General features: G+C 41.3%; 1 protein-coding gene across 1 annotated transcript in view; it reads right to left on the reverse strand.

Moving 5' to 3' along the window:
- The window catches only part of GTF2F1 (general transcription factor IIF subunit 1), a 903,716-nt gene extending 894,635 nt beyond the window's left edge, over window positions 1–9,081 (reverse strand). The window contains exon 1 of the mRNA XM_044057223.1: window positions 8,591–9,081. The gene's annotated coding sequence lies outside the window, so the exon portion shown is untranslated. The remainder of the gene's footprint in view (window positions 1–8,590) is intronic.
- Window positions 9,082–14,726: the final 5,645 nt, after the last annotated feature.

The raw sequence follows: 14,726 nt of genomic DNA on the forward strand, positions 1-14,726 counted from the left end.
TCACCCTAATGCAACTCAAATACCTTGTCTACCTCCCACTGTAATGCAGACATCATATACATACACACACACAATATATATACATCCCGCCCCCACCCCCCATTAAGGAAACCACAGTAAAAAATTTCTCCAAAGCCAATTTCATGCTTCTTAAGACAGAAGTGGTGAACTGTATGACACCCATGCAGATGGGCAATACAGTTACAACTGCTGAATCCTACACAAATGCACTCTATAAGCACTTACACAAGTGCATGGATCGTGCTATCCCAAACAGAACCAAGACGCTATCCTCCAAAAAAAAGGAAGACAATCTGGTGGTCCCCTGCCATAAACAAACTGTACAACAGAAAGAAGAAACTGTTGCAAAAGAGTAAAATCCCATCAGTAAGAAGCTGAGTTCCCTTATAAGATCCTCCAAAGCTAGCTACGAAAACAAAATTGCCACTAAATCCAAGGACAACCACAAAGCATTCTATAGCTATGTCAAGACTCTAGATGGCAACACCCAGATCTGCTCTGAGTTAGAGCACAAAGGCACAAAAATTACAGAACCAACTGATATTGCCAACATCCGGGCAGATCAGTTCAGTGCTCATTTTACCCCCCTCTCACTCCCTAAAGGGCCCATATCTATACAAGAAGAATGCAGAGTCCCTGTAATCACAACTACGCAGGTAAAGGCTGCACTCTCTAAAGCCAAAAACATAATATCCATGGGACAGGACAACATCCCAGGCTGCGTTTTGCATGAACTTCAGAACAAACTGGCTCCCCACTTAAGCACCATGTTCAATAATAGCCTCGCATCAGGCTTTGTGCCCACTGAATGTCGCACAGCAAAGTACAGTTGTGTACACTTACCATAAATATAGATGTTAGAGTGAGCAGGCACCGGCTTCTGAGGGTGTATTCAGACCTCAACGTTTGTACATCAAACCGACGACAGCTGCAAAACCAAAGACAAAGCAACTTCTAAACCTAAAAAAATGACACATGAGCCACGTGCACAGGCCTCTATGCCTAAAAAACAGATGATCAAAAAGGCTGAAAACCTTATTACCTTGAGCAGGGGTACCCATCCCCCTCCAGATAAGAGGCCTAGGCAAGACACTGATTATGAATCTTCAGATCAGGTTTCTATTTCTTCTGATTCCTCTTCTGATCAGGAATTATCTATACCTCCCTATGAGGATTCTGATGCTGAGGAGTCTATTCCATCTGCATCTCCTCCTGAGGGTTATCCATTTGGAGAAACCTTGCATACTTTGAGGGAACATTTTCAATGGGAGAGTCAAGACTTCTCAGAATCAAAGAAGAGGCTCAGGGATTTCCTTCTCCCTCAGCACAAGCCTTTAGCCATCCCCCCTGTTTTAGACAATGTGGATGGTGCGTTTTCGGAGTCAAGCTTGACCCCTGACTCCTTACCTCCCGGCTCCCAGTAAGCCTGACAGATGTTACAGAGTCCCCGACTTACATAAATTTTTATTTAGAAACCCTGCTGCTTATCCTGAAACTATTTCACAGGGTCCAAAGGGAGTTGAGGCCTCAAGAGTAAAAATCCCCACCCCCTCTTGTCAGAGATTCTAGAGCATTGGACAGATGGGGAAAAAAGGTTTATACATCTGAAACCTTAGCAATCGGCCTTAAATTGTCAATTTCATATGCTTAAGTACCAACAACATGTTATGGGATTGCTGAAACAGAAATTGATGTTGATTTCAGAATGTGCAGAAAATAAAGAATTGCAGGAATTATTGCATGCAGCTGAACAAGCTGGAAAGCATACTTTGCAATGTGGTTTTGATTCTTCAGAGGCCTCTTGCAGGGCCGCAGTTACTGGATCTGTGATTAGGAGGCATGCCTGGTTAAAGGAACAAAATTTGCCTGATTATGTTAAAACTAAATTGCTAGATGCACCTTTACAGCATGATTCTCGCCAATTTTGGTACCCAATCCTAAGAAACTTGTCTCAATACCTAGCTTGGACCTTGCCTCAAAAACCACAACTACTGTCCCAGCAAAACAATCAGATCCTGCACAATCAACTACAGACTCTGAACCTGGCAGCATGGCTAATCCTGTAATCATACACACGACACCTCTCAGTAAAGCTGTGATGAATGTCATTTTGGAAGCCAGAATGCCTAGTACTAGAAAATCTTATGCTGACAAATGGAAGAAATTCTGTGCTTGGAATCGAGCACAAGGAACTGATACAGCAGAACCACATATTCCAACTGAGATGCTTGACAAAGGCCCATCTTTCTCATCAATCAAAATCCATGCCTCTGCCATTTCAGCTCATTACAATACAGAGCCACCAATCTTTTCTCATCCTTTACTAAAGCAGTATCTTAGAGGAGCCAAAAATTTAAGGCCTCCTAGAAGATCACCATTACCTGCATGTGACCTCAATTGTGTGTTGGAAAAGCTCACCCTGCCGCCATTTGAACCAGCTGCTATCGCTGATATAAAGTTCTTATGGAAGACAGCTCTGCTACTAGCAATTACTTCAGCAAGAAGAGTTTCAGAGCTACAGGCCCTCATGGCTGTAGAGCCTTTTATCATATTTTACCCGGACAGGGTGTCTCTGAGGACAAATCCTACTTTTATGCCAAAGGTCGTTTCCAGTGTGGCTCTTAACCAAACAATTCATCTGCCAACTTTTTATCCAAATCCGCAGAACAAAGGGGAGAGAATTCTACATACCTTGGACATACACAGACAGCTAAGATTCTACTTGAGCAGAACTAAAGCTCTAAGAAAAACTGAGCAATTACTAGTGTCATATGCTGCAGGATCAGAAGGAAAGGCTATTTCAAAGTGGATAAGCCATTGCATCCATTTCTGCTACTTACACCATGGCAAACCTGTGCCCAAGGGCATTAGGTCTCACTCTACAAGAGCTGCAGCTACTTCAGCAGCTTCTCTCAGAGGAGTACCAACCAAGGACATTCTAGAGGTTGCTACTTGGAGTTCTGCTCACACCTTTATAAAGCATTACCATTTGCCTCTCTACTCTAAGTCCAGGGCAGGCTTTGCCACTGCAGTGCTGCAGGGCCTTATAGCCTCACCTAATGCTGTTTAGCTCCAGCCTCCCGACCATAGCTTTGGGATTCTACCCAAATGTAATGACTGTAACAATGAAACACGAAGAACATAGTACAGTTGTGTACACTTACCATAAATGTAGATGTTAGAGTGTATTCACTGTTGCAGTCCAGGTTACCCTCCCGCCATCCCCCTGCCATTCTACAGTTTATCTTTCCTTCTCCATCTTCTACAACCTATGTGGTGTATTTGCTTGTAGATGAAGGTAAAGTTTATATTGATGCACGTATATATATATATATATATATATATATATATATATATATATATATTTATAATATTGCTACCTTTTTGGGGGCACCTGACACCGGGGGCAAGAAAAAGTAAAGAAAATGGCATCGGCTGCATGTTTTATACCCTTGACGACCTGATGTCATGGAAGAGAAGACAGCAAACGACGCAGGACCCAAGATTTTGGAATTCAGTCTGACTGAGGGCAACCTGCCAGCAGATTACCCAAATGTAATGACTGCAACAGTGAAACACAAGAACATCAGTTATCCCACTCCAGAAAGGGGGAGCCACCACTAATCCTGGGAACTATCGACCTATTAGCCTGATGAGCCTGGTCCGCAAGGCCATGGAACATATCATCATGGAACTCAAAGACATTATAACCCCCAAACTCTGGATCTCACCCAGTTCGGGTTTGTGAAAGGCAGATCATGCCTCCTGAACCTGATCAACTTCTTTGAGGCAAGGTAAGGTGGTTCACACAGCCTATCTTGACCACGCCAAGGCTTTCGACACCATCCCCCATTCTGGAATTATAGCTAAACTCACTAAACTAGGTATAAATCCCTACGTCACAAGGTGGGTTGCCAACTGGCTCACTGACAGAACCCACACTGCAAAAGTTGCAGACTCCAAACCTGACCTCAGGGCAGTGATACGTGGAATGCCACAGGGTTCCATCCTGGGTCCTCTCCTGTTTGGTATCTACTTCTCTGAAGTGCAGGCTAACACAGAAGGCCTCTGGCTGACGAAGTTCGCAGATGACTGCAAACTAGGAGCCATTTTTGGGGACTACTGGGTGTGGGCTTGTGTGGTGCTTGGTGCTGCTTTTAATACATGCTTTAGTGACTATCGTGGATAGGTGTCATCATTTGATGACTTACAATGGAAGGTTTTTACCTCAGCATAAGGCAGCATGTGTGTGTAGTGAGCGGTACATGTGAAGGATGTAGTATATGTATGCTCCTGACAACCTTGTTAGTAATCAAGATTTTCCCTCCAAGGAAGTTATGTATGCACACCTCTCTCATACTGTGTTTGGTTTATGCACACCTCTCATACTGTGTTTGGTTCTTATGGATTAAAGATTGTCTAAGAGTACACGAGACAATTACTACATTGTCTCAGGATGCCCATATCTACCAAGCTGGCCAGAAACATTAAGGAAATTGAAAACCATGTTGTCTGGACCCACATTAGGGGTGGACTATTATAGTTAAGGACTTTGTTTTAGAAAGGTCACCCGAGTACTGTCTATAGAAAGGTCACCCAAGTACGGTCTAAAGATAAGGTCAGATGTTACAACAGAGCTATTATGCTATTACTACTGTTCGATGTGCTAACTAGCTACCCTAAGCTCAGCTCCATGCAAAGCTTTTGTGTGTTACAGGTTTAAAGCCCAAGTACTAGCTTTATAGGTAAATTTTACAATTTAAACATTTGCTACTAAACAGGACAACGGAAACCACCGCTGTACAGTGAGCAGCTCCACTTAAATCCTTCAAAAAACAGCTCTATATTTTCTTAGCTTTGGACACGGGTCTGGAGAATAGCATATTGTGATTAAGCCTTAGAGTCAAACGCCTAAATACTTGCACATTCTTTTAATACAGTCTAATTAAAAACAAGTAATCTCTGCAGTACACATACCAATACTACTGTACACTTATATCTTGCCACTTCACACTTCTCTTCAGATACTTCTGCAAAAATATTCCACCATCCTAAAGCACACATTAAATTTGGTGCCATTATCAAAACGTATTAAGTTTATTATCTAGATCCCAAATATATACAAGTGTTAACACAATTTATATTTAAATAATATGTATAACACTACATACACATCACAAAAATGTGTGAAGATTATCAAAGCAGTTTGCTCTGATCTTACATTACCTACGCCTCTAAACAACTGTGGTAACCCAAAACAAACAGCATTATTAGTGCATTCTGAAAATATAAGTACCGTATGGTACACTGTCTCTAACATCCTCTCCTCACTGATGTCAAGTACCCTATGTCTCACATTTGAGAGAGAACTGGTACTCACCAAATTTTCAACATTAATTTCATTTTCAAATTAAAATGTACTATTTTTAGAAAAAAATATTAAAAAAAACTGAAATGGTGCAGAAAGGTGTGGAAGGTTAAAGGAGCATCAGACTATACTAATAATTATCTTTATGTTGAATATATTTATTAATACAATAAACCATGTACAGAATACATATATTACATTATATCTGACTATAACTCAAAGAATAGATAAATGTGACTAACAACCATATTTACAGCAGATGGAATGAAAAAACTGTATTTATTTAACATCGGTTTACCAGGATAGTCTAGCTGGACAACTGGTGTCCGTTTTCAGCAGAGTCCTAGGGAGAAAAGCTCCAGACATTACAGTAAGGAAAATAATGACATAGATTAGTTACAAAAGTATAAAATGAGATGAAACTAAAGAACTTTACAGTAGCATAATAGGAAACATAGTAGATGAAATTTATACAGAAGTCTTACTCAGTGTAGTAGAACATATAACAAAGCATTTGCAGGTCTTAGCAATATATACAATATGTGCAGATATCATTGGTTGTTAGACAAGTTGGTAAAACCCAGAGCATAAGGTAGAAACAGTACGGTCTGCATAGGTTCATAGGTTTATACTAGGCTATCTGCCCCAAGGCATTTATAAGCCTAGCCCGAATTTTTGTGGCTTACGCCACCCCTTATATGAAAAAATACTGTACCCATTAGTTTGTTGTGCCTCTGTCCAGCAGTGACACAGAGATGATTCCCGGGGTAAACCTACGATCTCCCATCAACAGGTCAAGATTTCTCTTGAACAGAGCCAGCGAGGTGCTCTGCCTCACATGGACCGGGACTCTATTCCACAGCATAGGGGGTCTCTGAGTGATAAATCTATCCCTCCAGCCCGTCCTATTTATATCCGTGCTAAGGTTTAAGTCGCTTGCTCTAGTGGTTTTGGTGGATTTGGATTTTTTGAGGTGGAGCATGTCCATTAATTCCGGGTTGGACATGGCCTTGTATGTCAGGCACATGTCACCTCTGAGCAGACGGTATGCGACTGAATAGAGCTGGAGTTTCTTCAATCTGGCAGCATATGACAGATTTTGGGGTCCCTTTATCCTTTTGGTGAGAAACTTTAGGGTCTCTCCAATTGCTGCAGATGTCGGGTGAGATACATCCCGAATGGGGCATTGTACTCGATCACTGGTCTGATAAGTGAAGAGTACAGGGAACAATGACCTCACTAGATCTGGATGTGAATCCCTTCATGATCAGGTGGGCAATGTAGAAGGTCTTTCTAACCACTTTAGCAACGTGAGTGTCAAAAGAAAGGCCACTGTCAACCTGGGTCCCCAGGTCCCTGATAACCTCTTATGTGCTTAGTGGATTGCCACCTATATGGTAGCTTGGGGTTACCTTGTTTTTCCCGAAGGGTATGACTATACATTTTTTGGCATTTAACTTCAGGCCATGGCTCTGGCACCAGCTATCTGTTTCCGTGAGTCCCTTCTGAAGGATATCCGTGTCCGATGCACTTTCCACTATGGCCCAGTTTGCAGTCGTCTGCAAACTTTGTCAGCCAAAGACCTCCCATGTTGGCCTGTACTTCTGAGAAGTAGATGCCGAACAATAGGGGCCCAAGGACCGAGCCCTGTGGGACACCACTTGTGACCGGCTTGGAGTCTGACATAGCGCCAGCAACTCTAACCCTGTGGGTTCTGTCCTTAAGCCAGTTTGCAACCCATCTTGTGACATATGGGTTTACATTTAAGCTGGTAAGTTTTTTACAATACACGAGTGGGGTATTGTGTCGAAAGCCTTTGCAAGGTCAAGGTAGGCTGTATGGACTGCCTTTCCTCATCAATGGCCTTGGTGACTGTTTCGAAGAAGTCGACCAAGTTCAAAAGGCATGATCTTCCCTTGACGCCAAACTGGGTCGGGTCCAATGTCTGCAAGTCCCCTATATCTTTGTTTATGAGCTCCATTATGATCCTCTCCATAGCTTTGCAGACTAGACTTGTTAAGCTTATGGAGCGGTAATTACCAGGGTCCGTAGAGGCACCACCTTTGTGGAGTGGGACCACAGTTGCCGTACGCCACTCCTTGGGCACGATCCTGTGGTAAGGCTGAGATTAAACAGCTGCCTTATGTGCGGGTTTAATTCCACATTTAGCTCGTGTAGCACACAACCGGGACACCATCCGTCCCATTGATGCTGTGTTTTTAGCTTTAGAGAGAGCAGCTTTCACCTGCGCATTTGAGATGTCTGGGAGGCTACACTCCGCTGGGATAGTTATCTCTCCTTTAGGGGGTGAGAGGGGGGTGAAGTTTGCACTGAACCTGTCTGCCAGTATGTTGGCAATGTCTGTGGGTTCAGTGATTTTTGTATCATTTTGGACCAATTCTGAGCATATCTGGGAGTTCAATAAGGTAAACTCTAGGAGTTGGTGTGATTTCAGCAAGGTGGGTCGCAGTTACAAAGGTGGTTACTGTAGAGGTACATTTTAATGAGGTTTTAATGCAAAAGTTTGGTTTTGCATTCTGAGGTCAGGAGGCAGAGTCATAAAATGATCACTAATCTATGCCAAATCTCAAGATGGCTTCTGGTGAATTTGAGTCATCAGCAATCAAAACACACATCCTTCAGTTGTGAACTTAAATGAGGGAAGGCTGGATCTCCAATCAGCAGATAAGGGAATGAGACAAATATAGACCCATACAGTACAAGTACAATAATAAATACCATATCAGCTGTAAAAGAAATATGCAGTAGCTGCATAAATAACTACATGCTTATTATTCTGAAAACTACAAAGTTTGCCTTTGTTCACTGCAGCTAAAAAAGTAGATCACTTGGAAAAACACCAAAATTAGTAGGAAAAGACCTGCGCTGGATTCCCTCAATCTGCATACTATAAACAAGCAACATAACCAGTTCCGTCTTCTTGGATAATCACCAACACTGCCTAAAACACAGAAATAATTTCCAATGCAAACATTTAAACTGGTTCTGCATACATTCTTCGAGAGTGAATCACAGAAAATACATTCTGCATTACACACGTAACACAGCAAAGCATACATTTACATCAAAACATATTATACATACATATAAGAACTCCAGAATCACTAAAATTGCCAATTACGTTTCAACTTAAATGCATGTTGCCACTCGTCACTGTTAGTTTTTGGATGTTTAACAGACCTTCAGCTATCAAACGTCGGTGCTACTGTCAGCGATGCTCCCAAACCAGTACAAACCAATCAGGCAATACAGACACCGGGTCAGGACCTCAGGGCACACACAGCTACACCAGCCGTTCCCAAAGAAGCTAACATGAGAACCGAGAAGAAACGAAAAGCTTGCCAAAAATATGTTTTTTCTACGTACAGACACTAAGCACATGAACACGTCAAACTGCTGTGGCTTGGTGTCAGTAAAAACTATGACTAAATATTAAACAACCCAATGTCTGCCAATACCGAGCTTATTTAACTCCAAATGATATTTAATTAACTTAAGGCAAGATTAACTCCCCACTGTAATCATCACGATTACTGCAAATGTTAAATTATTGTTTTACCGAAAGGACCAGCTACACACAACCGAATAACCGAGTCGCGTGGAACCTTACCACTAACTTGGCAACTACGTTACTGACAGTGGTAAAGCGAGTAATCTGCAAATCCAGCGCTGAAGTATGTCCGGGTGGAAAAGCGTTCTCTTTCAACACCGAATCTTACGTCCAACAAGCCAAACAAAAGCGATACTGGAAGTGTAGTCGGTTATTTCAGACTTGAGTACTCCTATGGGCTGGACTACTCATCGGTGGGTGTTCCCGCCATGGGTGACGTAGTTCCAGGGGCGTGGTGTCACATGCAAATGACTCAGGATGGACAGGAATGCAAATTTCCTAACAACGTCCGGTTCATAGGAGGTTATTAGGCTAATACACCTAGGACCCTTTACAAGCCTGTCTCCGATCCCGTTATACCTGTGTTCTCTAACTCACCTTGTATAGAAGGTCCAGGACAGTCGTTATTCGCAGAGCTAGGCTATCATCAGCACTGACTGCCACTGTCCATGAGGGACATAGGTGCCAGGCTGCCATCCACAGCAGGGGTGAATTTACCATCTCCCATCTAATTGTCTACGTTGTGCTAATATGGTTATAGAGGAGCTTGCATCACCTAAATGGGCTAAAGGCCCAAAAATAGGGACATATTTTAAATATTCCTCTTATAAACTTAGAAAGTTCCTGCAGTAAAAGGGTTTGTCTTAAAATGCATTTTCTGAAAGATTTTAAGTCTGTAACTCAAATATATGTCATCATTTAGTGACTTTTGCACAGTGCTTTCTGGACTACCGGAGAATCAATTTGATTTCTGGATAGTCCAGAAAAACATGGACAGGTAGCAACGCCAGATGTGCAGCAATTCCATTAGGGCAGGGTCAGAGACTGCTTTGTAGGCCAGGTACAAGTCGCCTTTCAGCAGCCTTTAGAATACAGAGTACCGGGCTTTCAGTTTTTCCATGTAGGTTATGTTTTCGAGGCCCTGAATTTTCTTGATGAGAAACTTCTGTCGTCTCTCCAGCTACTGTCTGCAGGTGTCTGGTGAGGTACATGCAGAAGGGAGCATTGTACTTTATTAGTGGTCTGTTAAGGGTCGAGTATAGAGAAGTTATAACATCCTTAGTCTTGGGTGCGATGCCGTTACTTATTAGATGCTCAGTGTAGAAGGTTTTCCTTACCACTGTGGACACATGGAATACTCCTCACCTTTATAGACTTATCCTTAAGATACCAAAACTATGACATGACAATTCATATATATGTATATAGTAACATCTCTTGTATAATTACCTATTATTATTTGAGTTATGCTTATGATGAATACTGTACTTTATATTACCAACAGCTGTTTAACTTTGGACTGTTGCAACTTTTTATATTGTATATTGTATCTATCTTGGAGCTTATCTCTCCATATTTTTTGTATATGTCTTGGAGCTTTTCTCCCCGGGCATCTACTGAAAATGGACATGTATCCAGTTAGACTAGCCCGGTCAACAAATGTAAAATAAATAAATTGCTGTCAACCTGTGCTCACAAATCTCACACCACTGGGTTTAAGCTTAGAGGGTGCTGTCAAAATTGTAATTTGCAGGGACTTCCTCTTTGCCAAAGGCATAGTATCTGTGTTAGCCCCTTTTGTAATATGTTATCATCATTTGGGGACGATTGCACCCACTTTGTAATAATCAGCGAACTCGGTAAACCACAAGCCATCTACTTTAATCTGGATTTCTGATAAATAGATTCCAAACAGCACAGCTCCTTGTGGTATGCTACTGGTAACTGGTCTATTGGTAGAAGCGGACTCTCCAACTTTGGCATTATGCATTCTGTTGGTGAGCCAGTTGGCTACCCATCTAGTGGGAGAGTTTCTCAATGATACCTGAGTGGGGGAATTGTGTCAAAAGCCTTAACTAAGTCAAGATAGACAGTATGTACTGTTTTGCCTTCATCTAGGGCTTTGGTGACATTCTCAAAGAAATCCACCAGGTTCAATAAGCATGACCTACCCTTAACGAAGTGAAACTGGGTCAGGTCAAGAGTCTGAAGGTCACCTATGTCCTTGTTGATAAGGTCCATGAGGATTCTTTCCATGAACTTGAAGATAAGGCTGGTTAGGGTTATGGGTCTATAGTTCCCAGGGTCGGTTGATGGACCCCCTTTTTGCAAGAGGATTACTTTTGCTGTTCTTCACTGTGCTGGAAGAAAACCAGTGTTCAGGCTGAGGTTAAAGAAACTGCTAAGTGGTTCTGCCAGGTCTTGTTTTAGATTGTTTAGTAAGCAGCCTGAGATGTTATCTGGTCCCATAGAGGCCATGTTTTTGGCCTTGGAGAACACAGATATGACCTGCTCTTTGGAGATACTAAGTAGAAGACCGGTATCTGATATGCTTTGGTAGGGATGGGGGGTGAAATTTGTGCCAAATCTGTCAGCTAGTAGGTTGGCAATTTTCACAGGGTCAGTATGAGAGATACCGTCCACTATAAGTTCGGCACATATCTAGGCATTCCCTTTTAGATTTCAGACATAGCTGAAGATTTTTCTTAGCTACAGATGCTAATTTAGCTTCATAACTAGCTTTGGAGGACAAGATATCTGATTTGCTTGTTTGAGCTGTGGGGGATATTCTTCTTCTGCTGAGTAACTTCCCTCTTGTTCTTAGACATTAGTTTCTTCCTTTTGTTATATAACCTATTTGTACTTGAGGTTCACCAGGGTGGCCTGTTCTTTTCAGGAGGACCTAGTTTTGATCTAGTCAGGTACAGCTGAATCTATACAGTTGTTTAGGTAGTTATACAGGGCATTTATGCACTCCTCTGCATAGGAGTCACTGTTGGCTTTTGTCGCTTGTCTATTCAGGATGTAATAGACGAGTCTTTGTGGGTTTTGTTCAAGCAGCTTTATTATGTACCAACATATCAGGATTGAGGCTTAGTGACTTTAACTTAGATAAACTTGTATACAAACTAGTTATTACATTCATACATGCTCACTCTCTGGCTGTACTCTCATAATGGCACTGAAGCTAGCACATGCTTGCTATTTATATGCACGTTCAGTCCTTCAAATACCTCTTAAAGATACAGCATACACTCTGTTCTACATCCTCTCTCTTTGAGAGATAGGTCATGCAATATTGACAACATCAGTTGACATGCAATCAATACAAATAATTCTTTGTCATGCAATTATACACAACTAGATACACATACACAATTATGCCCAGGTCGCTGTGTATTTCACACTAGGTCTGGAAATATGACCAAATCGTGTGACATAAAATTTAGAATTAGATTTAGCAACTGGGACTGTCTGTACTGAATGTTCAACCTTGGGGACATCAGGAACATAATCAGAAATGGAAGTAGAAGTTAAGACACATTCTGCAACTGAAACATTGTCTGGATTGCTCTGAGATCTAAAGTCTGTATCACAGAAACAATGCTGTGATATGTATTCTGGTGCAGGAAAAAGATGTCTGCGATTTCTCCTATACTCCATACCCTCAGATTCTATGAAGTAGGATCTTGGCTCAGTACATATACCTGTTATTTGACCAATCCGGTCAAAAACTTTCGCCATTTGTATCCTTACTGTCTCTCCTTATTTCAATGGACAAAGAAATCTGCTCGATTTATCATAACTGGACTTCTGGAAATAACACTTCCTGAATAATTGGTCTCTAATGATTCTGTTGTTCTCAGCTTTAGGCCTCAACAAACTGGAACTAATAGGAGTGTTGTTCTGGTTTGCTGGGACAGAAGTCTCTGAGCAGGCGAGCCACGGGGTATGTTTTTGAGATTAAGTAAATTCAAAAAGACATTGGTATTGTCACGCTTCGACCTTTCAAGTAATTGCTTTGCACTCTGTACTGCATGTTCAGCTAGTCAGTTTGCCTGTGGATATTCTAGACTACTAGTAACATGTACAAAGTCCCATTGTCTTGCAAATTTCTGAAACAACTGACTAGTAAATTGAGTACTATTGTCAGAAATAACTTTGTGTGGACTATCATGGACTGAGAAATGATGTTTCAACTTAGTGATAGCAGTGGACGTTTGATTAGGTAGAAAATGAGTCTCGAACCAGTTTGAATAAGAGTCTTCCAATACTAAGTAATGCTGATTGTTCCACTTGAATATATCAGTGGCTACTGTTGACCAAGGTAGTTCAGGAACCTGACTTAGCTGAAGTGGTTCTCTTTGCAAATGCAGTTTAGTACTATTGCATACTGAACAAGAAAGTACTTTATCAATGTCTTTTACTAGAGAAGGCCAAACTACTAGTTCTCTCACCCTTCTTTTGGTAGATTCGAAACCTGGGTGACCACAATGCCAAATCTGGATATATTCATGTTGTAAGGAAGCAGTAACAACAATTTTAGGACCTTTGAAAATAATATAGATCCAGGCCACCAATGGAGACAAATGTATTTAATACCACAAAGATTAGCGCTTTCGTCTTGTAGCAAGACTTCATCAGATCTGATCTGATGAAGTCTTGCTACAAGACAAAAGCACTAATCTTTGTGGTATTAAATAGATTTGTCTCCATTGGTGGCCTGGATCTCTATATTACTGTATTTGCCAAGTTTCTACTTTTTAACTGTGTACCTTTGAAAATAATGCCATCTTCCATCAACATCTATTCTTTATAAGGAAAATAAGTTTGCGCTTCAGGTGGTACACTAGATTGCTTTGATGGCCATCCAGAATTAATGTAGTGGTTGAGCTTTTGCAAAATTGGATCAGTCTTGATATAATCTCTCAGTTCATCAAGTCTCATGATAGAAAAATTACACACTTCATTATGTCAAAGTCAAAATTCTCTGCATCAGGCTGTTCCGTTGTATTTCTGGGTGATCTGGATAAGGTATCAGCCAGATAAAGAAGTCTGCCTTTTGTATAGACCATTTTGAAGATGTACTTTTGCAATCTAAGCATCATTCTTTGTAATCTCACTGGCGCTGAATGCATAGGTTTCTTTAGAATAGTAACTAGAGGTTGGTGATCAGTTTCAGTCTGAATAGCTCGACCATAGATATAATCATGAAACTTTGAACATGCAAATACTATTGCCAAAAGTTCTTTGTCAATTTGAGCATACTGCATTTCAGTTTGGGTAAGACTTCTAGATGCATATGCTACTGGTCTGCCTTCTTGAAGAATAACTGCGCCAACACCAAAGTTTGAAGCATCACAGGAAAGAGTGACTGGTTTATGGACATCATATTATCTTAATGTAGGTAGGGTGGCAGTTTTCTGCTTAAGGTCTTCAAATGCTTTCTGCTGCTGTTCCAGCCAAGACCATGTAACATTTTTGCATGCCAGCTCTCTCAAAGGTGCTGTCAACTCAATGAATTCTGGTATAAACTTGCCTAAAATAGTTGACCATGCCAAGAAAATGTTGTAGAGCTTGAACATTATCTGGTGCTGATATCTCAAGAATTGTTGCTTGCTTGGCTTGGATGGGTCTGGTCTAAAGCCAGTGCTGGTGAATAAATGACCTACATATGTAACTTCTGGTAGTCCGAATTTGCACTTTAGAGGATTGAGCTTTAAGTTCACTTCACGTGCTCTGTCTAGAACTCTCTTAAGGTTTCTGTCATGCGCTGCTTCACCATTGCCTCCAACCAATAAATCATCTACTATTATGCCACAAGGATAACCAAAAAATAAATTTATCCATTGCACGCTGGAGGACTTCACTTGCAGAATTTATTTCAAATGGCATCCTTAGGAATCTATATTTGCCAAATGGGGT

Source organism: Protopterus annectens, chromosome 15.part0 (genome assembly GCF_019279795.1).
Source record: "Protopterus annectens isolate FY-2018-M chromosome 15.part0, PAN1.0, whole genome shotgun sequence".
NCBI lineage: Eukaryota > Metazoa > Chordata > Ceratodontiformes > Protopteridae > Protopterus > Protopterus annectens.